The 25,529-nt window shown below is 45.8% G+C and overlaps 1 protein-coding gene across 5 annotated transcripts in view; it reads left to right on the forward strand.

Annotated features, from left to right (window-relative positions):
• Positions 1-25,529, forward strand: part of RAP1GAP (RAP1 GTPase activating protein) — a 1,002,066-nt gene that overhangs the window by 570,340 nt on the left and 406,197 nt on the right. The window contains exon 1 of one of the 5 annotated variants that reach the window (XM_085608995.1): positions 12,154-12,388. The exons of the other annotated variants lie outside the window; for them this stretch is intronic. The gene's annotated coding sequence lies outside the window, so the exon portion shown is untranslated. Of the gene's footprint in view, positions 1-12,153; positions 12,389-25,529 lie in introns of those variants that run through there. 5 annotated transcript variants of the gene reach the window in all.

Below are 25,529 nucleotides of genomic sequence, written 5' to 3' on the forward strand. Positions count from 1 at the left end.
TAATCCGATTCTTGTGTGAGATGTCCTCTGTTGTAACTACTTGTCATTTGCTATGACGGGGGAATGGAGGTGCGGAGACAGAGAAAGAGACGAGGGAGGAAGGGATACTGAGATGTAGGGAGGGATAGCAAGCAAGATGGATGTGACAGCAACAAAATAGGAAGAGATAGCAAGATAGAAAGAGGAAGCAAGATAGGGAGAGAGGAGAGCATGGGGGGTGCGAGACAATGGAAGGGGCAGCAAGAGACAGTCACCGGGCAGTGTCAGCAGCACCCAGCCAGTGACAGAGGAGGGGAGATGCTGAGATAGCGAAAGAGATAAGGTAGAAAGGGATACTTAGATGATGGGAAAGTGAGAGTGTCACTGGAAGAGAGTGACGCCGATAGAGCAGCTCGCAGCCACTTACAGGTGAAGGTGGTGAATTCTGGGAGAGAGATAGGTAAAGAGAAAAGTGACAGTTCACAGAGGCACTTTCACAATTGCTTTATTAACCTTCCTGCTTTCTCAAATTTGCTTGAAAATGCACCATTTTTCTTCTCTTTTTTTCAAAATTTTCACGGGAAGAGAATCGCAACGAACCCCCCTTATGGTGGTTCGGGTTCGCTCGCTACGCTCGCTCGCAACAGTGCAGTATACCAATCATTTTACGCCTCACCACTTTCAAATGTCACCAGTCGCCCCTGATTTTCACTCCCTATAGTTACCTTGAAGAGAAACAATAAAGATGGAACAGTTTGCAATATCAAGGTTTTGGTCTTATTCCCAGCTACCACACAATGAAGTCTCTGTTGCATGATGTTCAGCTGGATATCTGGATCAGGGTGATACACTTAGGTCAGAACTTTCTCTCTATTATAGGTGCGTGGCTCATTCAGATCTCTAAGGAATGTACATAGATAAACATTTAAGCAAAAAAACAACATTTTTAACTAAGGCTCCCTGTTTTACGTTTTTACTGATTTTTACAGATAAATACAGACAGAAAACCATTTCTTTTCTGGTCTGTATTTATGTTTAAATGTGGATAAAAACGGAAATTGGGTGCTTTTTGAGCGATTCTTAATACACTTTGCCATGACTGCCAGACCATTAACTGTGTGGTTTGATAGGTAAGGGGGTTAAAAAAAGGAATTGTAGTAAAGAGACTTACACAGCAGTAGATATGCACAAGGCTGATATTGAAATGTGCATATTTTCAAATAAGGGCATTGATTTATCTTCTGCAGGTGCCCATATAACTGAAACCTGACAGGCATTCAAACGTGACTGCATATTTATTGGTTAAATAAATGCAGAAATATACCAGTTTCAGCTTTATTTTTTCACAAAACCCATAATAAATATGGATAAATACAGATAAAGTTGACAAAAAATAAATATGGATAAATACCGACGGAAATGTCAATAAAATAAATACCATAAAACCATAAGCCTTATTCTTAATTAATGTTGGCTGCTAAAGCTTGCGCTCCTGAATTGAGAAAGAGGAGAAATACACAGCAGACAGGAAAGAGAATGCTGAGTCCAGGCCAGTTGTCCCGCACACCTTTGCTATGGTCACTCACGTATAGTTAGCGTGCGGCTCTGCTCCGACTTGTTGAAGTCTAACTGCACCGCATAGGGTCGCTTTGTATCCACCCTATAAGGTATCTATACATATTTAGATAGTTACCCGGTGATTTCACTATTCCAGCCACGTTGTAGCTTAGGGTACACTGGTCCTGAAGAATTGCCACCAGATCCTTAGCTGACTTATTAGGCATGAAACATGTCGACTCACTAGCTATCATAGACCCTCATTTCTGATGACAGCAAGAACATTTTTTACATAGGCAAGGGGACTCACCTATTAAAACTTTTTTAGAGGACCTTGTGGCCTATTTTAACTTGCACCTACTTGTCTTGATACACGTCAACATGTTTTACACCAATCTACACTACCTAGCCCGACACCTAGGCTTCAAAAAATCACAAAACGGCATACTGAAGAGATCTCCGGTAAAGAGCCCCCTTGTGGGTGCCCATCGGGCATTGCAGCACCGGCCAGGCATGGAGCTCGCCCAGTGATGAAGCATGACACCCACCTGGGTGTGTGAGGGCTCTTGCTCCTGAGGAGTCGCGCTCCCTGCTGACTCCCCAGGATTCTACTGACTTGTTCATAATATTTTCGAACTGTTTGGTACAGGAACTGCATACCCTTCTTCCTGTATTCTAGTTATATTTTGAGCACGTATGGTGAACCTTTAAGCGCAACTGGGTCCCCCTTCTTTGGAGAATACTACATTAACTATGGTCAATTCTAACTTGAAATCACAACCAGTCTTAAGTATGTGTGGTGCAGATTAATATAAATGTTTGTGCAAAGCATACATTAATGAAAAAAGCACCATCACTAGCTTAAGTGGGGTCTCTAGATAGGTTTTATGGGCGAGATCAAAGAAAAACTTGTTACATATTCCAACAATTCACGGCCTATGCGTAACAAAGAGAACTATTTCACTTCATCAGCAAGTCTGGATGTAGCTGTAAGACAGTTGTGTGCTGCTCCCTTTGGGATGTTTTTGGGGTGAAATTACTTGAGAATCACACACTTTCTCACATCCTACTAGTAGTTTTCCCTGTGTAATGCATAGTCACTTAGGCCCCATAGAGTAAATCTGAGGATTGCTTTGGTAATGTTTTGTTTGCTGTGTAACTGTGTTTGTCTTCAGAATGAGTTTAATGTCTATTTATCTACTTGGAGGGAGGTTCTTTTTTACCCCTTTAATAGCCTTTGGAGTTTAAGGTCTGGATGGCTCTTAAAAGGTTTCTACTTCTAGTGAACAGCATTGTTTTTAGATCTATTGTCACTCCACCAGGCGGTAACCTGGTCAAGAAATGAGTGTAAATTCTTGACGCCTAAAAGGCCACAAAATGGTTGAACTATTGCTAGTCTTCTAAACACCCCCTCAGTAGCTACAGCACCTCATTTATTCTTCCACCCTACTCAAATGCCATCTAATTATCGACTTGTGTTGCTGCACCATTACGGCACAAAAGTAGTGCTTCCATTTACCCCAAGTTTAACAAAAAAATCTATATTTTCACTGCTGTTTCTGATTGTCTATTTGTCAAATCTTTAGTCTATCTTTTAGTCTGATCCTAGAGGACTACAGACAGAGATTTACAAGGTTTATATTGTAAAACTAAAATGTGATTAATAAGAAGAGACGTCCTATCTTCCCTACGCATTCCAGCTAATATCCATATTTGAAGAACAGCCAGGAAACTTCAGTTTGATTTAGTGATTCAATTATCCTGACAGAAAGTAGATACATTAATTCATTGGGAAGCATAGCTATATGCTATTTCACCCCCTCTCACATTCCATTGGAGAAATTTGGGGCTGTTAAGATAGAGTAAGGCTTAATCTATTGTATATTTTCAAATGTGGGGTAAAAGGTACAGAGAGAGATAAAAGGCATCTAGTTTTTCAAGCTTTCTGAAAAAGCATATGATTTTTAAGACAGTGAACCCCATTTTGTGTAATCCTAAAACAAAAATGGAGAGAGCAAAATAACCTCAAGATATGTTTGAGCCACATTAGTACCGACAGCATCACCTTCTGGCCAAGATAAACAAAATGTTCAAGAAAAACAGTGCAGCTAAATCCTTGTTGACGGCGTTGCTGATCTGTTGTAACTTCAATAAAGCACCAAACAAACTTCATTCAGTAGGTGCAAGACTAAGCAGCAAAGTCTATGTGTCACCCTAAAAAAGTGGAGCAACGTTTCACTGGTGCCCAGTAGAGGCCAGGATCAAAATCTAAATCTTCTGCATCATTCACACATCACAAGCCAAGAATAGCTTCCTAGCCTGGTCCCAGTCTAGCCCAACCAAGCCCTCGGATTGCCAAACTCCAAATGTATCTGCCAAGTATAATTCAACCATGAGAAACAGGGTAGCAGAGTTCAAGGCCCACCACTACGGGTCATTCTGGTTCCTCATCTAAGGCTAGAACCACATCATCTTTTACTGAGGGAAGTCCAGAAAACAGAATCTGTTTCTCAACGTTATTAGAGGTAAGGGTGGCTGGAAGAGAGAAGACATCTCACTGCTGACCATGGAGCCCAGGGCTATTGTTTAGTCGAGAACAAAGGCAAAAGACAGTACCCACTTCTGGCTGTAGATCAACCACTCAGAGCATTATTTTACATGCAGTTCCTTCTACCGCCTTTTCCCTATCCCTGCTAACTCATCTCTTCTGTGGCAGCCAGGAACGCAATCTTCCAACCATCACCGAGCGTGTTAAGAAAATGGGCGATTCCATAACTTTATTTGATTACATTTCCTAACACTCTTGAGGATAACACCATCCACTGTGCGGAACTCTGATGTGGCTGATAATGCCGTCTACTGCACAGAGCGCAGGTGGGACTGATAGCGCCGTCTACTGCATAGTGCCTTGAAAACGCTGATAAAGCCATGTGCTATGCAGAGCTCTGATGTGGCTGATCAAGCAACTATCGCGTAAAGCTCTGATGTGACCGATAATACAATTTACGGCACAGAGTTCTGATGAGGGAGATAATGTCACCTGCTGAGCAGAGGTCTGGCGTGGCCGATTATGCCTTCTACTACGTAGAGCTCTGATGTGGCTGATAGTGCCATCCACTACATAGAGCTTTGATATGGCTGATAATGCCATTTACTGCGTAGAGCTCTGATGTGGTCAATAACGCCATCTACTGCTTGGAGCTCTGATGTTGCATATTATGCCATCTAGTGCCTGCCATACTTTCCACCACCCTGCTACTACATTTGCATTTGCTGGTGTCCTCCTCCTATAACTTTTTACTACTGTGTTTTAAACAATAATATAAGCTGGTTGCAGTTACTTTCTGGGTCCACTGCATCCCGACAGTCGCAGCTCCATGCTTCATAATGTGTGCGGGCTAGGGTTACCCAGGGATACCCGCTGCTCTCGGACGAACAGGTAGGTAGTGGGTACCTCTCTCCCAGCTGTCATGTTGGTCCTCGGTACACTCGGTGATGTTTCTCAAGGGCTCTTCCGATCATTCACAAGAGTGGTCGGAGTTTGTTTTCCTGCAGGAAGCTGAGCAGTTTCTGTGAACCCCCCCATGTATTGCAGCACAGCGCTTCCCGCCTTGTTGCATTGTCCTGGACAACCACCAGAGGCACTTCTCCACTCCCTCCACACCCCATCAGCTCATGTTGTTCCAGTTCAATGGGATTGTGCCTATGCTATATTTTGCTTTGCTGGAAGGGTTGGAGTTATAGTTGCTTCCTTTCTGGTGTTTCCACTTGGGGAATCAGCACTTCCACCTTGGGTTGGGGGTGGGGTTGTTCATGGCCTGGCGCTTTTGAATAGTATAGGGCCCGCTGGGTCACCTTTTGCTTGTTCAGTTGTATCTTTTGGTTTGGGGCTGACTGGGAGGGCTCTGTGCTTGTTCCATATTTTTCAGGCTACAGCACCAGCAGTTCTACTTAGTCATCTTCCCTCCAGTTTCCTTCTACTGCAGATTTGGCTGTTCCTGAATGCCACTTTGCTTTTGTCTATAATGCTCCTAGACCCTGCTTCCTAATAAGAGGATGATTTTCAGTGGTTGAGTCAACTTATGCTTCACACGCCTATGTCCTCCAAATGGTCTGGATAGACTACCCCCTCCTTGCTCTCTCTCTCTCTCTAAGTAAATTTATATATATATATATCTATATATCTCTATATCTATATATCTCTATCTATATATATATATATATATATATATATATATATATACACACACACACACACACACACACACACACACACACACACACAATCTCTCCAGTGGCGTATGGAGAGCAATTAGATGCACTCTCTGTAGGCTTCTAGTTATGTTTTATTTTATTAAAAAACATGAACAAGGCGTGCTTCCCCCGATGCGTTTCGGTTCTTTAACCTTCCTCATGGCATGGGGTAAAAACGGCAGTTTAAAGTTTGTTGAGTGACTGACATCATCTTATACCTGCTGAAGGGCCAACCAATTAAAATCATCCTTGAAGCAGCACTATCTTTTCTGATGCATTATGGTCATGATGGTAAGTCACAGAGTCATTGTGCCCTTCAAAGTTCATATTCCATTAATCATGCCACTCTAAAAACTTTTATATGTAAATTTGCTCACATTTCTTTCAACAAGTTGCCATTTTGCAGTCCCAGAAATCGTCCTATTCCAAGGGCAGAACGGGCCCTCTATGCAGCAAGTCTGCAGTTATTCCAGCCACCCATGTTTTCTCAGGCTGCATGGCCCCAATTTATTAGCGAGGTGGAGTAGTCTCTAGCAGCAATGGGCTACGCAATGGGCTACGCTGCCAAAATAATCCCTCCAGTGCCCATGGAGAGGAATGAGACACACTTGTTACATTTTATTGTATTCAAAAACATGAGCAAGGCGTGCCTCCCTCGACGCGTTTCGGTTCTTTAACCTTCCTCATGGGGTAAAAACGTCAATTCAAAAAACGTTTTTAGAGTTGCATGATTTATGGAATATGAACTTTGAAGGGTATAATGACTATGACTTCCCATCATGACCATAATGCATCAGAAAATATTGTGTTGCTTTAAGGTTGATTTTTATTGGTTGGCCCTCCGGCAGGTATAAGATGATGTCAGTCGCTTAACAAATTTTGAATTGCCGTTTTTAACCCATGAGCAGGGTGGGTTTAGTCTCCATATTCCTTTTGGTTTCATGGGTGTCAGGAAACATAAGGTTTGTTGTTTCTTTGCAAGGGGTATTTCAGTGGACTGGTCCTTTTCCTGAAGTAATGCTGGCGTGGAGCTCTTTTCCTGGGTGACTCAGAGGGACTTGATGCCTGTCGATCTTTGGTTGCCTCTCTTCTCCTACCATTACCAGCTGCTCACCTGGGGTGTCCATGCTCATGGATTCAAGGAGCAATTTTTCAATTTGGGGAGTTGCTCCTTGGGGCTTTCAGGGGGCCCTGTGGCGTGGAGATGGCCTCCTCTGTGATTCTTCTCCGCTGGTTAGATTTCCCCATGCTTAACTGAATATTTGTTTCAGCACTGCCTCCTGCACGAGCATGGAGGGTCTTCATGTAGCCCTGCTTTGAGCAGCATCTTGCTCAACTGAGTTTATTAGTATGTAACGGGTAAATTAGCTCGGCAAAGCAATTCAACTTGAGTTGATGGATAACAATGCCCAGAAGACATAGTCCTAAACATTGGTTTTGAGAAACTTTACCCATCAAAGGAAGCATATCATGACAATTAGCTGCTATATCCACGCACACGCCCCCTCTTACAATTGTTAGATGTAAACATATTGCTGCGAGGCTTTGAAGGACATTGTAAACGAATGACATTTTTGTAGTTTTTTTATAGGTTGCTTTTATACTATTTTCAGTTGCATTTTTAATATGAATTGTCGCCTTGTTGAAAGAACAAACAGCTGCTATATTCACGGTTCTGCCCTCTTTGTAGATCCTGTTAATCGTAATTATACAGCTGCTAGTTCCCGGAGGTAGTTGAAGAATCGTCTGTATTTTAAGTATTTATTCATAAATTGTTTCTGTGTCCCTTGTGACTTGTTTATTTATAACTATGAAGAACAAATAGCTGCTATATTCACGGTTCTGCCCTCTGTTTAGATCCCTTTAAACGTAATTATAATGCTGCTAGTACCCGGAAGTATTTGAAGAATCTTCTGCATTTTATGTACTTATTCACAAATTGTTCTTATGTCCCTTGAGACCTGTTAATTCACAACTATGATTGTTTTATTCGTTCTTTTTGCACTTTGTAAAGGTTTTAAATAACCATATACAATAAAGATTATTCTATTCTATTCTGTTCTTGCTCAACCACGTGGAGGTGCCTGCTGGTTGTCCAGTCTTGGTAATTGTAGGGTCCACACATTTCTACGTCCAGTGGACATCTTAAGTGTGGTGGGTCCTAGCTTCTTTTCGGATCTTCTTTAGGCTCCTGTCTGATCTGTCTGAGGGTGCAATTAATGGGACCTACTTCTTTTCATCGTTCTTTAGGCGCTACTGTAGACTCCTCTCTATCTTCTAGGGTTTTTGTCCTTGAGTCCCGTCTCTTGGGTCTTCCATCTCCAATTTCTTGGTTTGGATCTCCTGCTCCATTTGGGGATGGCTTGTTGGGCTAGTGACTGAAAGTATCTTTGGTGAAGTGTTTGCTCTGGTGGGTTCCTTAGCTAGTCCAGGAGTAACAGATGGGTGGGCAGGGTTTGCTGACCTGCAGGTGCTTATGTTGGCTCCTTTGTTGCTGTGGTCCTTCGACAGCTCATTTTCTGGATCTTCATCTCCTGATGTGCTCCAGCATTGTGATGACTATTGCTTAGTTTGGCCAGGAGGGAGGGCATGGCCCTGGGTCATGCGGATTGGTAGTTTTACTACTGGCTTCTTGGGCAGAGCTGTTTTTATTTTTGTGGTCTGGCTGGTTTGCTTCACCCTTTGAGACCTGGCGGCTGTCTCCTGGACATTTCAGATTCCCTACGGTACATTGAGCAATTGTGTGCTTGCTGCTTCTCTGTTGCAATCTTTCTTGTTGATGTCTTCTACCTGGAACTTGTCTCTGGTCCTCTGTGCTCCCTAAGTCACTGTGTACCATTGTTTCGACCTTGCTTGTTCTTTATGGTTACTGTGGTTTCAGCACCCTTGAGGGTCATTTTTGAAGCTCTGTGGTGCAAGCGTCTCTTACTTCGCCACTTCCCAGACCTCTGTTGGTGGTGTTCCAGCTTGATATCCTGCCCCTTCTCATTGCAGGGGCATATGTTGCATTCAGGGCCGGACTAGCCATTTTGCCACCCTGGAATTTTACGTTTGGGCTTCATGGCATGGGGCTTCTTTAAGAGCTGGGTGGGCTGCCATGACCCCCCAACCATGAAAGCCTTAAGGGTTCCATTCTAATCATGGCCTCCTGCAATGGGGCTGGTTTGAGCTTTTTGTCAAGACTAATTTTTGTTTCTTTCCGTCCAGCCCTAGTTGCATTCCCTGGTTGTTTGTAGGGGTTTGCTTGTTTATTGGATTGGTCTTGATTGTTTCAGGAGTTGTCCACTTCTTTGATCTTGTGGGTTGCCAGTTCAGGGTTGTTTTGCTCACTGTTGACTTGCTGCTGCTTTGTTTTCCCACTCCTTGTTCTCGTTGGTAGGGGTCTTCCTTCGTTGCCTTCATCTGCTTTGGGCTTCTGGGTAAGAGGCAGATAGGCTTCACGTTGTTGTTGGTACCCTCACTTTAATTCTGCCTTGTTAGTGCTTGGTATGCTTAAATGTTCTATAGGGTTTCCATGTTGGTGGTTGTTTGGGACTAGATTGATGCTGTGGTATTCTCCATTGAGTACTGACTGGGACAAGGATGAGGGATGTAGAGGTAATGACTGGTTACTTTCTGGTAATCCTCATAACGTTTAACCCTACTCACCAGTTCCTGGTCACTAGAACCTGCCCACCCTCCCTTGACTGGTCTGGACTTCTCTTCTGGCCTGGTTATGTCAGGGGCATGCTTAGCATGCCTGCCCATTTAGGCCGCCCTGCTGGAGTTTGAGGGAAGGGGGGGGTTGTGCATTTACTGCATTTTCCTGGGGTTTCGTGGCTCAGAGTGGGGTTCGCCTAACTGAGTAATGAATAGGACAAGGACGAGTAGGACTAAGAATAATTAAGGTTATCATTAAGTAATAATGGCATTATTTTATGATAATAGCACTGTTTTCTTTATATTGAACTTTAACGAAAAGTGCTTAACAGTGAACAGTTTTGCATCCAATTATTATTATCCAAGTGACCTGTTACTCATAACTCTTAAGTGGGCCATACTATGTGGGACACCTTGTGGTGTTTTTTTAAGCGAATAGCGTGTTGTACTCTGGCACTTGTATTTTCGCTTTCACCATTAAATGTATGGTCTTACATATTTTGAACATACAGAATACTGATAGATATAAAGCAATTGCCGGCAAGCGACTACTTGATTGTTATTTATGCTCATTTCATTGACCTGGGAAGGCTGAATGTCTAATTGACAACACTGGGATCTGAATATGCAACCCGCTGGTAATACACACGCCTCAGCAATGAGTGCTTAGCCTACTGAGATTCGTTAAAAGATGTATTAATCAATTTTAACATTGATCTAACATTGACATTAGATCAATGCTAAGATCTAACACAAGGAACCTGAAGATAATCCCTTATAGCAGATGTTTAAATACAGTTCTACGTAGGGGAATATGCAGAATGCTCCCTGTCAGAATTCACAGAATATAACACTGTCCTGGGTTGGAAAGTTTACCGTTTTCCATTACTGTGGTGGCAATAATGGAATTGTGACACCACTTCCTGCCACACTACTCTTCGTTACAGTGGGGACTAAAGAGTTTCCTAATGATTCTCCCTGTCTTATGATTTCAGGACTTTTGCGGTTATATCTATATATTATGTATACAAAAATAGTGCTGCAAAGGGGTTTGTCGCTATTTTCGCATTATGATGCTTGCATTCCTGTAGCACTAGGCACCACCACAGTGGTTATGTCGTGATGTCGCATTCTCTGTCTGCAGATGTGTGAAGTCTGTCAATCAGACCGGTGGAGCCACCCTCCGAGTATGCTTGTGTCGGTGGTTGAGTGTGGCAAATGGCTTGATAACTTACCGGTAATCTTTCTTACTCCAATTGTCCCTTGCTGATCCCCGTACTTACATCAGTCGGAGGATCTCCCCCCTCCGCAAAGCAGCTTGAAATCAAGAAGCTTTACCCTTTTACTTACCCCCTTCTTGGGTCCTAAAGGCCACTCTTCCCACACATCTTCGTGGCAGTGCCATAGCAACCACTCTAGATGAAAAATGAAGCCCCACTGAATGAGCATTTAAGTACTGGGAAGAGAGGGGAAGGATCTTGGTAATGAAGATAAGAGCTAAGTAATCATACAGTTATCTTCTCACTCACTTCCTCATCTCACTGCCTCATTGAAGGTATACCAGAGTGGCTTGTCGTCTCCACTGTCCACACCACAGAGAAGATAGACACACTAGCAGACATCAGGAACCAACACTGCTCCCACCAACCTAACCAAGGGCAAGTGCATCCTGGGCCATCACGTGAGGACCAAAAGCCACCACTGAAAATGCTTCCAACCAGGAGCACCCCAAAGGCTGAAACACCAAACTGGTGCTAATTGTAATTGGATTCATGTCGCGCTTACTACTTTAATGAAGTGAAAGATTTGCCCTCGTAGTTTAAACGTGTAAAAACGACAAAAAAATGAGGAAATACTATGACAAAACGTGACGCACTATGTGTATAGTTTGCCTTTTCTTGCTGCATAATTTAGCTATAGACGCATAGTTTTGTCCTCCCCTACCGCATAATTTCAGTGGCCCTGGTCATTTGGCACCGCATCATTGCCAGGTTGCCGTCTCCTTATAGGAAGCAGCTTCGAACCTGCTGTCTGAGGTTGTACACAAGAAAAGGATGGTGTGTGGGTGTGTCTGCCCTTTATGGCCTAAGTAGGGGACCCAGCATAGGTAGGTTGTAAAACTTCTGAACTTTAAACTACTTTGCAGAAGGTGCCTTCTAAAGGTGCTTCCTTCTCATGGCCACGGGAGAAAGACAGGGTTTTGAACGTCATAGAGAGCTCATCAAGGGCGTAGTTTCAAATGGTACAGCGGGTGCAACGGCTCCAGGGCTGAGAAGCCAGGGACCCCCGATTATTGTTGTAGTTTACAATTCAAACAGCAGCCAGCGGGCGTTTCTTTCCTTTCACTAGAGCAAATGACATACGTGCTGCGTTGTTTGCGGCGTGTGTGTGAAAGTTTTATGCGCATGGGTGTGTGGCTTCTACCTACGCATCATTCGTGCAGCACTTGTAATGTTTCTTCATCTTGAACAAAGGGAGCCCACCCTACAAGAGTAACCTAACAAAAAGCCGCGCAAGTCGTGCTGGCGCTCCTGGGAGAGGGCACGCTCCAGGTCAAATTGTGAATCACAGCTCCGCACGAGGAGGGATGCTCCCGGGAGGCTCTGATTGGCTCGTCTTGCTGCCGGGATCAGATTGAACACCTGCTCGTGTATTCTGCATTCCGTGTTCAAACAGCGCTCCGTCTCGCCGCCCTTCACCTTGTAAGCGGCCGAGGCTCGCCCGGGCGATGATATTCACTGCAACTTCCGGAACAAACAACTCTTATCGCCGAGACAACCAAGCGCGCGCGGGCAGCGGGAGCCCAAGGGGACCGCAGAGCGCACCGGGGATCGCGCTCTACTGCGGAGGGAGCGTCGCGGGACTGCGTACGTCTCGCCCCAGAGGGCGTCCTGTAGAAGGGGGACGCTCGACCGCAGCTATCTGAGGCGCCGGGAAGGACAGGTACAGGCGTATAACGGTGGGTGCCGGAGGCGCGTTCTAGTGCCTTGCTCGACAGGCTTCGCTTTGTATGGCCCAGTCAGTACTGGTGTGTATTGTCTGAGCTGTGCTTGTGTTTCAGCGCTAGGGTAGGAGGGGTGCTGCAGAACAGAATAAAAGCGCATTGTCAGAGCGGTGTGTGGGTCCCAGGTCTGATATAGTGTATGGTTTTGAAGAATAGGAAGCAGGTGCATTGCCAGAAGGGGAGATGTGTGTGTGTGCGTGCGCACGTGCACCTGTGTGTAAGTAAGCACTGGCATAGCAAGCAGTGCTGCAGGATAAGAATAAGGCACATTCTGAGAGCTTCCTGTGTGCCTTGGCATTCGAAAAGTAGATGGTTCTGCACAACCGCAATGAGTTCTAGGGGTACGGAAAATTCGAGTGATTTGGTTTTGTGTAATTACACAAAATTTTGCAGAAATTACGTGAAAAGATGCAAAATTATTCAAAATGCATAACCAGCATCTAGCAATATATTGCAGTGCAAAACATATCCTCACACCCGTTTTAGACGTGAAGATGCATTTAGTGCTTTAAAAAAAAGTAGTGCAAAAACCACAAGTGCTGTGAACAGCTGATCGTGTTCTGGTCAATTGCTTTGTTCCCGTGCTCTAACGTTGAAATACTTGCGCAATGGCCTAGGTTTAGACATTTCTCATAACAAGCTTAACGCAAAACGTGACTAGTTTGGCGGGAATTGCATCCCAGCGTAATTTCTAGAGCTTTGAATGTGTCACTATGACAATACCATGAGGTTCTACAGAGCAGCAATGGGGTGCACTGTGAGAGCCATGTGTGTTCCAGTGCTAGAATAGCAGAGTTCTGCAGGGCACAGAGGAGGTGCATTGTCAGATCCGTGTGCGTCCTAGTGCTAGAATAATATATAGTTCTGCAAGGAAGGGATGAGGTCCATTGATAGAGCTTTGTGCGGGTCTTAGAGTTAGAACAGCAGGGAGGGCTGCAGGAAGGGATGAGGTGCACTGTCAGAGCTGTGTGTGTCCTACCTCTAGAGGAGCAGGGAGTTCTGCAGGAGACGGAGGAGGTGCATTGTAAGAGCTGTGTGTGGGTCTCAGAGAGAACAGCACAGAGGGCTGCAGGAGAGCTGTGTTTGGGTCTCAGAGTTAGAACAGCACAGAGGGCTGCAGGGAGGGGATGAGGAGCATTGACAGAGCTGTGTGTGGGTGTTAGAGTTAGAACAGCAGAGAGGGCTGCAGGGAAGGGATGAGGAGCATTGACAGAGCTATGTGTGGGTCTCAGAGTTAGAACAGCAGAAAGGGCTGCAGGGAAGGGAGGAGGTGCACTGACAGAGCTGTGTGTGGGTCTCAGAGTTAGAACAGCAGAGGGGGCTGCAGGGAAGGGAGGAGGTGCATTGACAGAGCTATGTTTGAGTCTCAGATTTAGAACAACAGAGAGGGCTGCAGGAGAGCTGTGTGTGGGTCATAGTTAGAACAATAGAGGGGACTGCAGGGAAGGGATGAGGTGCACTGCCAGAGCTGTGTGCGAGTCTGAGTTACAATAACAGAGAGGCTTCAGGTCATAATTTGCCTGTGGAACCGTGATTGGTTGCAGTCAGTGCTCTGATTGCTTTCAGGGGATCTTTGATCCAGACTGCTGAAGTTATTTGAAATGCTAATGTGGGTGGTATTTTAGAATGCGGTGCCAGGTGGTGCTTCCTTGCAGAGTGGATAAGCTGTGTTCTGATACAGGGCACCCCAGGCTCCCTCTATGTGAACAGCTTCTGCGCAGACTGGTCCCTGGCTGCACCCCCCCCCCCCCCCCCCCCACGCTGGTGAGAGGGATCAGCATCTCAGGGCAGCCTCAACACTTCTCAGCACCAGGAAAGCGAAACTGCATGTATTGATCACCCATCGGTTTTTGGGGACACCAAGGGTTGATCTGGAAGCATTAGTGCATGCACGTCACACTTACTTGCAGCAAACCCGAAAGAAAAGCAGTCGCTGACAGGTGAATTGACATTCGTGTGTCAGCCTATTGTCTAAAAGAGAGAATCGGGGTACAGCGGTACTCAAGTAGGGCTACACAAATGATGCATTCTCAAACCAAACGGGAAGACCCGATGTCTGTGTCATGAGCCACCTTCGACGGCTTACAAAAAGATTCTCTGGACCGTGCTGATAATCTGTAATGTGGATCTGAAATTGTGCTTGGGGCTCTTCTTAACTCCGTATCGGTGAGGGGTGTCTTAATCCGAGCCTCTATTGACCTATTTTTACAAATTTTCAAATGAGATTTTTGGCACTTTTTCCACGTAAATGGAGGAGTGTAATGAGAAGAAAATTCTTTTTTTTGTGGTACTTTTTGTTTTCCCTATTCTTAAAATGTCACTCTTTTTTATGCTTCTGAGAAATCTGTACATTGGTAGAGGGCAGCAGATTGTGAGATTGTATGTGCAGTTGCAAAGTTTGTCAAAGTTTGCAATAAAGATTGACCTCTTATGAGCATTAGTCCGAGTCTAGGCCCAGTAAGGTAAAAAAGGAAAGACCGACTCGGTGACTGTTATGATAAAAATAAAAGTGACAGCTGAGAGCTGTAGACCACACCGACTACATACAGCAGACGGCTTTATCCAATGAACGCTGAGGGACGTGTCCATGCTTCTACGAGGTACTTCCCTCCTGATGGGTAAGAGTCAGGATCCTCACAGGGGAAGGTTCGTCCTCTCATCTCTCATGATGAGCCCCTGGAACATCGAGGTAGGGGTCTTGTTGGCAGCAAATATTATGGATACAATGTCGAATGACAGATATCAAGAGATGAGTATGTATAGATTTTCTATACCTAATTCCACATATGTCTATCTGAACAATAGATACATCTTCAAGGTGTGTAGATGTGGAGTTAAGAATAGTAAACTTAAACTTACTCTATATGCACTCACCATTGGATAGTTTGGACCTCGAAATTCTGCTTGCTATCAGTGGCGTGGCGAGACCTTTTGTTGCCCTTGGCAGACCCTGTGTTTGCCGCCTCACGTAAATGCGGGGGGGGGGGAGTTGCTGGCGATTCCTGTGTTCGCCGCCCCACGACGGCCGCAAGTAAGAGCGAGGGGAAGGCCCCTAAACTCTTGCTGCCGGGGGCGGACTGCCTTGCCATCCCTTGCTACGAGTGGAAGAGGTGTGGCGCCGCGGCCAGAGCGACTGCCTCCGGAATCTGGGGATCACGGTTCGATCCCCGGCGGCAGATTAGCCCAGCACCATGTGACTCTGGGCAATAGCTTGCTTAATCTTCCCGACTGCCCCCAGCGCCTAGAGACCCTTACGGGTGATTGTTCGCGCTTTACAAATGTGGATTATTATTATTTATTATCATATTACGCTACTGTTTGCGATATTCGTGTATCACGATATTCCTAGCCTCGATATTCCCTACTACAAACATCTCATACAGAACGTGTGCTGCAGCAGCAGGCCAGGTAAGCGTACAGGGGTGGTTTGCCCCTTTCATAAGCACTTGCTGATTCCACTAGCCGCACCATGGAGCCTCCTGTTTATTATCTCTCATCTAGGCTGGGTACCAAAACTCAACATCCAATCAGTGGCAAGCTTCTTGAAAATATGTAGAAGGCTCTCTTCAGCATTAACTATATTACTGAGTCACTTGGACGTAAACATCTAATCCTGCCAACTATGTCCCATATAGACTAGAACCTGAACATTAAGGGTTAAATATATGCTGTTTAGTGAATTAGGTATAAATGGCCGCACACTGCTCGTCACACCAGCAAGTTGCCCCATGGAACTATGGGCGATGTTGTAGCGACGGCGAGTACGCCTATGCTACGAACTGTAAGAATAAGTATGTGTCGCATTAGCCATCCCTGGACACGTGTTTCGAGGTAGTTGCCTCTCGTCAGCAGGGAGTAGGTAAGTGTAGAGGGGTGCCGTGTGGACTGCCTGCAATTAAAAATAGGTAAAGTACCTTTCAAGGCGCGCAGGTGCCGGTCAAAGACTCGTCAGTCCGGTAGCTCAGGAGAGCCGTAATGAATTAGGTATAAATGGCCGCACACTGCTCGTCACACCAGCAAGTTGCCCCATGGAACTATGGGCGATGTTGTAGCGACGGCGAGTACGCCTATGCTACGAAGTGTAAGAATAAGTATGTGTCGCATTAGCCATCCCTGGACACGTGTTTCGAGGTAGTTGCCTCTCGTCAGCAGGGAGTAGGTAAGTGTAGAGGGGTGCCGTGTGGACTGCCTGCAATTAAAAATAGGTAAAGTACCTTTCAAGGCGCGCAGGTGCCGGTCAAAGACTCGTCAGTCTGGTAGCTCAGGAGAGCCGTAATGAATTAGGTATAAATGGCCGCACACTGCTCGTCACACCAGCAAGTTGCCCCATGGAACTATGGGCGATGTTGTAGCGACGGCGAGTACGCCTATGCTACGAAGTGTAAGAATAAGTATGTGTCGCATTAGCCATCCCTGGACACGTGTTTCGAGGTAGTTGCCTCTCGTCAGCAGGGAGTAGGTAAGTGTAGAGGGGTGCCGTGTGGACTGCCTGCAATTAAAAATAGGTAAAGTACCTTTCAAGGCGCGCAGGTGCCGGTCAAAGACTCGTCAGTCCGGTAGCTCAGGAGAGCCGTAATGAATTAGGTATAAATGGCCGCACACTGCTCGTCACACCAGCAAGTTGCCCCATGGAACTATGGGCGATGTTGTAGCGACGGCGAGTACGCCTATGCTACGAAGTGTAAGAATAAGTATGTGTCTCATTAGCCATCCCTGGACACGTGTTTCGAGGTAGTTGCCTCTCGTCAGCAGGGAGTAGGTAAGTGTAGAGGGGTGCCGTGTGGACTGCCTGCAATTAAAAATAGGTAAAGTACCTTTCAAGGCGCGCAGGTGCCGGTCAAAGACTCGTCAGTCTGGTAGCTCAGGAGAGCCGTAATGAATTAGGTATAAATGGCCGCGCACTGCTCGTCACACCAGCAAGTTGCCCCATGGAACTATGGGCGATGTTGTAGCGACGGCGAGTACGCCTATGCTACGAAGTGTAAGAATAAGTATGTGTCGCATTAGCCATCCCTGGACACGTGTTTCGAGGTAGTTGCCTCTCGTCAGCAGGGAGTAGGTAAGTGTAGAGGGGTGCCGTGTGGACTGCCTGCAATTAAAAATAGGTAAAGTACCTTTCAAGGCGCGCAGGTGCCGGTCAAAGACTCGTCAGTCCGGTAGCTCAGGAGAGCCGTAATGAATTAGGTATAAATGGCCGCACACTGCTCGTCACACCAGCAAGTTGCCCCATGGAACTATGGGCGATGTTGTAGCGACGGCGAGTACGTCTATGCTACGAAGTGTAAGAATAAGTATGTGTCGCATTAGCCATCCCTGGACACGTGTTTCGAGGTAGTTGCCTCTCGTCAGCAGGGAGTAGGTAAGTGTAGAGGGGTGCCGTGTGGACTGCCTGCAATTAAAAATAGGTAAAGTACCTTTCAAGGCGCGCAGGTGCCGGTCAAAGACTCGTCAGTCCGGTAGCTCAGGAGAGCCGTAATGAATTAGGTATAAATGGCCGCACACTGCTCGTCACACCAGCAAGTTGCCCCATGGAACTATGGGCGATGTTGTAGCGACGGCGAGTACGCCTATGCTACGAAGTGTAAGAATAAGTATGTGTCGCATTAGCCATCCCTGGACACGTGTTTCGAGGTAGTTGCCTCTCGTCAGCAGGGAGTAGGTAAGTGTAGAGGGGTGCCGTGTGGACTGCCTGCAATTAAAAATAGGTAAAGTACCTTTCAAGGCACGCGGGTGCCGGTCAAAGACTTGTCAGTCCGGTAGCTCAGGAGAGCCGTAATGAATTAGGTATAAATGGCTGCACACTGCTCGTCACACCAGCAAGTTGCCCCATGGAACTATGGGCGATGTTGTAGCGACGGCGAGTACGCCTATGCTACGAAGTGTAAGAATAAGTATGTGTCGCATTAGCCATCCCTGGACACGTGTTTCGAGGTAGTTGCCTCTCGTCAGCAGGGAGTAGGTAAGTGTAGAGGGGTGCCGTGTGGACTGCCTGCAATTAAAAATAGGTAAAGTACCTTTCAAGGCGCGCAGGTGCCGGTCAAAGACTCGTACCAAAACTCAACATCCAATCAGTGGCAAGCTTCTTGAAAATATGTAGAAGGCTCTCTTCAGCATTAACTATATTACTGAGTCACTTGGACGTAAACATCTAATCCTGCCAACTATGTCCCATATAGACTAGAACCTGAACATTAAGGGTTAAATATATGCTGTTTAGTGCAGTGATGGTTTAGTAGAAGACGAAATACCCAAACACACATTTACTAATGCAATAGATTTGACCCACTACAGTGAATAGCTTTAGGAATTACTGCCATTATGCCAGGGCTCCCTGGTTATCATTCGCCTTTTGAGGCCCTTTACTCTCCGCTGTTTGACTTGCCCTAAAACACTGACTCTTTGCCTTTTTCCTTTCTGCCCCCAAATGCTTTAGCTCCTACCTTTGCTCTCCAACATAACACCCACTCCGCCCAGATGTTGCTGCTCTTCCTTTGATGCTGAATCTATTTTAACCTGCGGTGCGCTGTTTGTTGTCTCCCATGTTATCCTAAAGGGATTCTGTTCACTGCAGTATTGGAGACCTAGAACCATATTCATTGTTTCCAATGTAAATTACACTGATGCCTATATCAGGCAGACCTGTGCAAACACTTAAAATAAATAAATAGGGCATGGCGGCCGCAGTTATGCTAAGGATGCCCACATTATGACACAGTGGAAGGAGCTGCATTCTGTAAGAAATGCCCACAATGCCCCGGGAGTTGGGGGGAACGACGAGGTCAGGGAGAGCAAGGAGTCCATAGATGGGCGTACAGATGCCAGGAGTTCGATGTCACCAAGGGGGACACTGGAATCTCGAGGGTCACTATACCAGGCACACTTACAGCCCCACGCACAAATGTACAAAGACACAAACGCACCGAACCACCTGCAGTCAAAGATGTGTTTTACTTCACCGTTCCGTTTCTTCTCTTGCAGGGTTAAATGGCCACGCCTGGCCCTGACCGCTCTATGCACGTGTATCTAGGTCATGCGTGTCAGACCCCGCACTGATCACACAGAGTGATTGACAGCCAGGAGCCTGCAACAGGTCAGTGGCCACGCAGCAGTAGCTGGTTATTCTCCACATTGCATGCCTGGTGCCGCGAGTGCTTTCTTTTAAGCCTTATCAAGTCTTTGCCGGTCTGTGGCCTGGTGGGCGCACCAACAACACTGCCTCTTGCACTACAGACCCTGGACCAGCCCCTTGCACACAGCCTGCCCAATTCAAGAGCGAGATGGGGAAGGCAGCTCTAGAAAATGGCAGCTAAAAAGCTGTGTGCCCAAGTGCTAGAGGGGGTATATAGCCCTCGTAGCATCCGTACTTCTTTTTCCCTTGGCACCAGCTGGTCACTTTACCCAGTGGTGTGACGTAAAATAATGGGCCCCTCCTACAGAATGTGGCGAGGGGCCCATGGGTCTGCCATATCTCTCTGACATTGGTCTTGGACATATTGGAGGAGCCTCCTGTAGGGTTGCCCCCCCGCACTGCAGTGGTCGCAGGGGCCTGTGTTGCACCATTGACTTTACCCTAACCCCATACACATGCCTTGGCAATACGTTTGCAGGGACAGCAAAAAGTTAGCATTAAGCCCATACCTATAAAAGTGATGGAGCTTGGGTTCTTGCAGACATGCTCATGCCAATGAAGGTGATTTGTCTTGAAAGGAAGGCTGCCGAGGGGCACACAACTGCTGGTGGTGCAGCTGCCAGCTCTTCAGGGCATCCAGAATGGGCACTGCGAAGACAGATTTCCGCCAGCAGGCAACTTCATGGCCCATCTGTCGACAGTGAGGAAGCGCTGCCTCCCAGGTTAGACCTCTGGAAGAAATGAGGTGTGAGAAAGGGCCACAAAACGCGATTTATCACTCACAGACTCATCCAGCCGCAATTCATGGCACTTTTATGGTGGCCTAAAGTGCAAAGGAAATAGGCAACATTACATAATGTAGCTTAACGCTGTCATCTCCGAGTCATGGCAAGGGGAAGGCAGCTGTTAGCGTGCCATAAAAGAGGAACAGCTCCCTGTATCAGCCGAAGGGATCAGGAAAGCGCAGTTCGACGCTACTGCTCGCTTAAACCAAACCATTACACTAAGTAGTGATGACAACATTTTAAATTCCGTTCCAAATGCACAAAACTCTGTAAACGCAATTAAATGCACGTTAAACTGTGTAAAAGCAACACGTCTGCCTTCAATACGGAAAGTAAAAAGCATGATTTTGTCGAACTGTTGCAGTTAAAACATAACATCTTAAAATAATAAATCTATTATGGCCATGAATAGCATTGTCCTCTCTATTAACTGGATTGGATAGTTAGTTTCCTTGTATAAGATTCATGGCTCCATTGGCTGGTCCTATACCATGCAGTCCACAGATTGGGCGAAGCTGGGTTAAAGGACTCGTGTCAATGTTACTGTTTTATAGCCACAAAATCTAAAACCTCTAATTCGAGTCTGCCCATCAGTGCATGATTGAGGGGCATTATTGCACAAAATGCAGTGATATAAAAATCCATATGTGACAGTAAACCGTGAAATATGGAATATAGTTCATGACTCCCTTTTGAATACGAGATTCATCATCATAATAACAGCCCCAAGCCCCTCCCCCCAGCTTTACCTTTGTGAGGACCACTTGGAGTATGTGGCAAGGTTATCTAAATTATGCAGCAAAGGTATCAAAATTATGTGGCAAAAGGCCACATTTTGCGGCACATTCTCTATCAGTATTATTTTCATCCATTTGAGCTAGAAACAATATATTTTGTGAAAGTGGGAATTATGCAAATTATGTGGCAAATGTCATAAGTTAATAATTATGTGGTAAATGCTGCAGCCACAAATTGCATAAAACCACTGGCCCTCACCATTCTCTATTGTTTTATCAACGTTTTTTTTTTTTTAGGAAAGGTGAACTTAAACATTTTTTATTCATTGTCCATTGTTAGCTACACTTTGAGCAAGACAGCTTTTTCACTGTAACTACCCCAAAATAAACATTTAACATAACTACATAACAGGTAGTGTGTAATATCGTCCTACATCAATCACAATGGTAGTTGCCACTGTATAGTTATGGATCAGCTGCCACACGTTTCATAGAAAGGACATTTTTTGATTTGACTTTAAAATGAATGGCAAAAACATTGGTGGTGTCTCTACCTTCTATGAGGCACAACTTAACACGTTATGCTGATTTTGTGGCCTTCCCAATTCCTTATGGGGTAGGCTGTAACTCGTGGCAATGCTTCTGTTGTGGTGTTGACCATGTTTTGTTTTTAAACTTAAAAAAAATGTACTGTCAGGCACTTTTGGGTTTGTATACAGCTGCCTGGCATCACACGTGCACCCAAAGCAGCTCTCTGTTGGGGAAAATGGGCGAGAAACAGCCCTGCGGTCCGTATCTGCTCCCTCACTCCAGGACTGCCTTCAATGGCAGTAGATCTCTTCTCCTCCTCTCAGCGACCAGCGCGGGCAAAGACCGGTTGCATCACACCATCCTGTCCCCTGAGGCCCTCGGAGCGGGCATCTGCGCATCAATATGGTCTCAGGCCTTCTCTGGGAGCCCCCAGGTTTAGGAGCTTGGGGCGCTCTAATGTCGACAGCTGCTCCTCAGGTGTTTAGGGCCCCGGGACAATGTACTTTCTGAGCAGAGTGCTGCTCTTTTTGTATGTTCTGGCACAACTGCTCCAGACAATTATGTGAGCATCACAAGGGAAGGGCTTTGAGTTTGCCTACTTATTGGGAGCCAGGAGTACATGTTTTGATTGGGCAGAAGTTGTGTGGTTCTACAAAAAAGTGCTCACCCTCAGTGCTTAATTTGTAAAAAAAAAAAAACACATAAGTGCTAGGGCCCTCCTCAGAAGGCCACTGCAAGTTGCACCACTCATTTACCCTGCAAGCCCTGGCAATAACAGTAACAACACTACTATTAACCATCACACTCCTACGTGTTCAAACTATTCCAGGCCCCCAAAGCTATAATAGTAGCTTGGGTGGCAGCTATCAGTCATTTTTAATGTATATTGAATGAATAATCAACTGTTGTGCTCATCTCTAAATTAGTCAAACAGTGCCACCATGTGGCAGACTGCCATAAGTGTCGGTGTTGACAAGAGCCAGTGCCGAGTACCGTAAACCACAGGCTCAAATTAAGCACTGCTTGCTCTCCACACAGCTGTGATCATGTTTTTATTTATCCAGCTGCCTGAGCTCGAACTTTCAGGGACACATATTCACATGACCTTGGAATGCTATTAAAGTGTCTTCGATAACTAGATAGTTTATGTTTTTCTCTCACAGCAGCACAGATAGGAGAAGGGCAGTCAATAACCTATATGGATTTTTAGGTCTGGCTTGACAGTACATCTGTGACCTTACCTTTAAAACACACCAGTATTATTCTACTGTTATTTGCTTCCACACAAATGCATATCTATTCCCATGCTATTTACTTGTAATGCTTCACATTACCATGTTGCTTTTCTTTTTTCTTTGCATACACTCCTGGAGACATATAAAAATTATAATGGGGTGGTCATTATTCCTTGCAACAACCCCAAGAGACAAAGAAAGATAACATAATGGTGTATTTTCTGGGGTCTGGGGGTGGGAACAACATGTCAGGCTCTTGCTCCCCTCTGGTTCCAGAAACCCTGCGGAGGACCAGGGACCCAGGGGTCAATATAAGAAGTAATGGCCCCAGCCCCTGGAACTTTTGAATTTCCCTGGGGACTCACACAATGTGAAAAACAAAATTGAGTGCTCGGATACTACATTGTCCCCTGGGCCCGGTAGCAGCCTGGGGACCACAGTGGATGCTAGGAACACTGACGTGCTCCTGAGCCTAATGGCTCCAGGGGAGTACCTGAGCCTCAGGATAATTTTACTCCATTGCCCCCACGGCCTGTGGCTGGGAGGAGTAGGATGGTGCGGGGCAGCTGATTGCGGGGTGCAAGAGAGCTGGCAGGTACCACAGGGGTTGGGAGCTCCCCCACGGTCCCCAATGGTAAGCCGCTTCAGGTGCCTGCTAGGGGACAGGCATCCTTATACAAACCCCAAAGCACCCAGGAGCATATGTAAAAAAAAAAGTTTAAAAGCAGAACATCTACTACTTGAGAGTTGGGGCCCAGAACCCTGACTAGTCACTTTAATGACAAGTAAAATTGTTTAGTGGTGTATGTTGTTGGTGTATATTTACATTCCTAGAACCATGGGCTGAGTCCCTATCCCTCACATCTTGAACTAATCGAGACTGTGGAATGCATATAAACCCATAATAGGTTACACAGTGTCAACGGTGTCATTCAGTCCAAGCATAATAATCAGTACATGCTCACTGGATTGCATCAAGGTGCTTTATTTATTTCTTAGAATCTTCTGTGCAGTAGTGGTGGCTGGCTTGTCCCATGGGTGGTAGGGTGGATGGGACGTTAACATAAAACAAAAAAAATTAAAACAACTTGCCTGCATGCGCAACGCGACGTAACCGCCTCCTCCTCCTCCTCCTCCTCCTCCTCGCTGGTCTTCTCTCCTCGAGGCAGGCAGGCTCCAAACTCCCTTCACCAATCCTAGCGCTGCTCTCACCAGCACAAGAGCAATGCTAGTATTGGTGGGAGCGGCCTCACTCAGTGATCCACAGCGCTCTGCTTTAGCTTTCTCTAACGCTGGGTTAGAGAGGTTTGAAGTACACATGTGTGGCTGGACGTTGCAAGCCGGCCGGCCAAAAAAAACATGCGCACTTTAAACTGAAAGTGTCCTGCTCTCTCTGCTGCTGTCATTTAACAGCAGCCCTGCACCCATACTGACGCTCCGTTCGGACTGGGTGAAGAAAAATAAAACGGTAAGGATTTAACTTAATTACTATTTTATTTTTCTCCCTGGGGGAATTTCCGCTGAAACGGAGGAGCTGCCCCTGCAGTATTTGAGATACAGCAAGTCAGTATTTGAGGTATAGAAGGCATGCGTGTTACCCCCAATGGTGTGCGGGACTGAGGCTTTCTCAAAGCTGTTAATAGATACATATATAGAAACTATCTAATGGTATTATAAAGATTTAGATCATGCTTACTAACACTTGGAATCTTGAAGAGAAGCACTGAAGGTCAGGCACAGTAAATGTGGGGTCCACGCTGTATAAAACTTTAAGAGATGACAGTGAAAAGAATGTGTGAGCCCTCATGTTGTACGCAAAGCGCCACCCAGATTGATGCAGGTATCAGTAGTAACCGCAATCCAGTTTAACAAACCTAAAGCTGAAGGAGTAAATTGTAATAATAGTTACCGAAGGATGGTTGATCATAATCTCATGGATTCTTCTATATATAGTTTACCCAACTCCATATGAGATTGAGCTGAAACAATGTAGGGATGACTTATTGAGTGTCCCTGTAATGAGGAACAGCATGGCTAGGTGGGGGCAATAATTTTAGAGAGAAACTAGAAAACCCTTTTGGAAAGATACAAGCGGCTATATTGCTTGATTGGCTCCATGAGGGCATGTGGCCAAAAACACTGGGGTGGGGTGCCAGAAGGTGTACATCAGCCCTATTAGAGTTGAGGTCTCATGACTGAGCCTAATGGCGATTGAAAAAGGAGGACCTGGCCTGGCAGTTCGGGTTGGACATTTTCTATTGGTGCACGGTCACAAATGATTTGCATATGGTTGAGTGCAAGCTGGGGTGACATGGTGGGCAAAAGAATGATGGGTTGGAATGCTACCCGAGCGATTGCCAGACGTTAGACCCATTGCAAGTATTCCTCCCATCATCTTTTGTGTGTTAGATGAAAAGGGCCCCCAATGATTGGTGGTCTGTAAATAACAAACACGTCGTGCTGGAAACAATGAGCGTGAAACCAATTTGTGAACAAATAATACTTGTGACTTAATTGAGAAGCTTGGGAGACGGAGTCACTCTAGGGCAAAATAAAAGTGGATATGGCTGAAACCTGAGAGTAACAGAAGGAGAAGAAATGGGTCCTGTATAGTACATGGCATAGCTGTATCAGGCAGGAGCGGCTGGTTTCAGGAAAAGTGATGAGATAGGTCAGCTC

This window comes from Triturus cristatus, chromosome 1_2 (assembly GCF_964204655.1).
Source record: "Triturus cristatus chromosome 1_2, aTriCri1.1, whole genome shotgun sequence".
NCBI classification, from domain to species: Eukaryota; Metazoa; Chordata; class Amphibia; order Caudata; family Salamandridae; genus Triturus; species Triturus cristatus.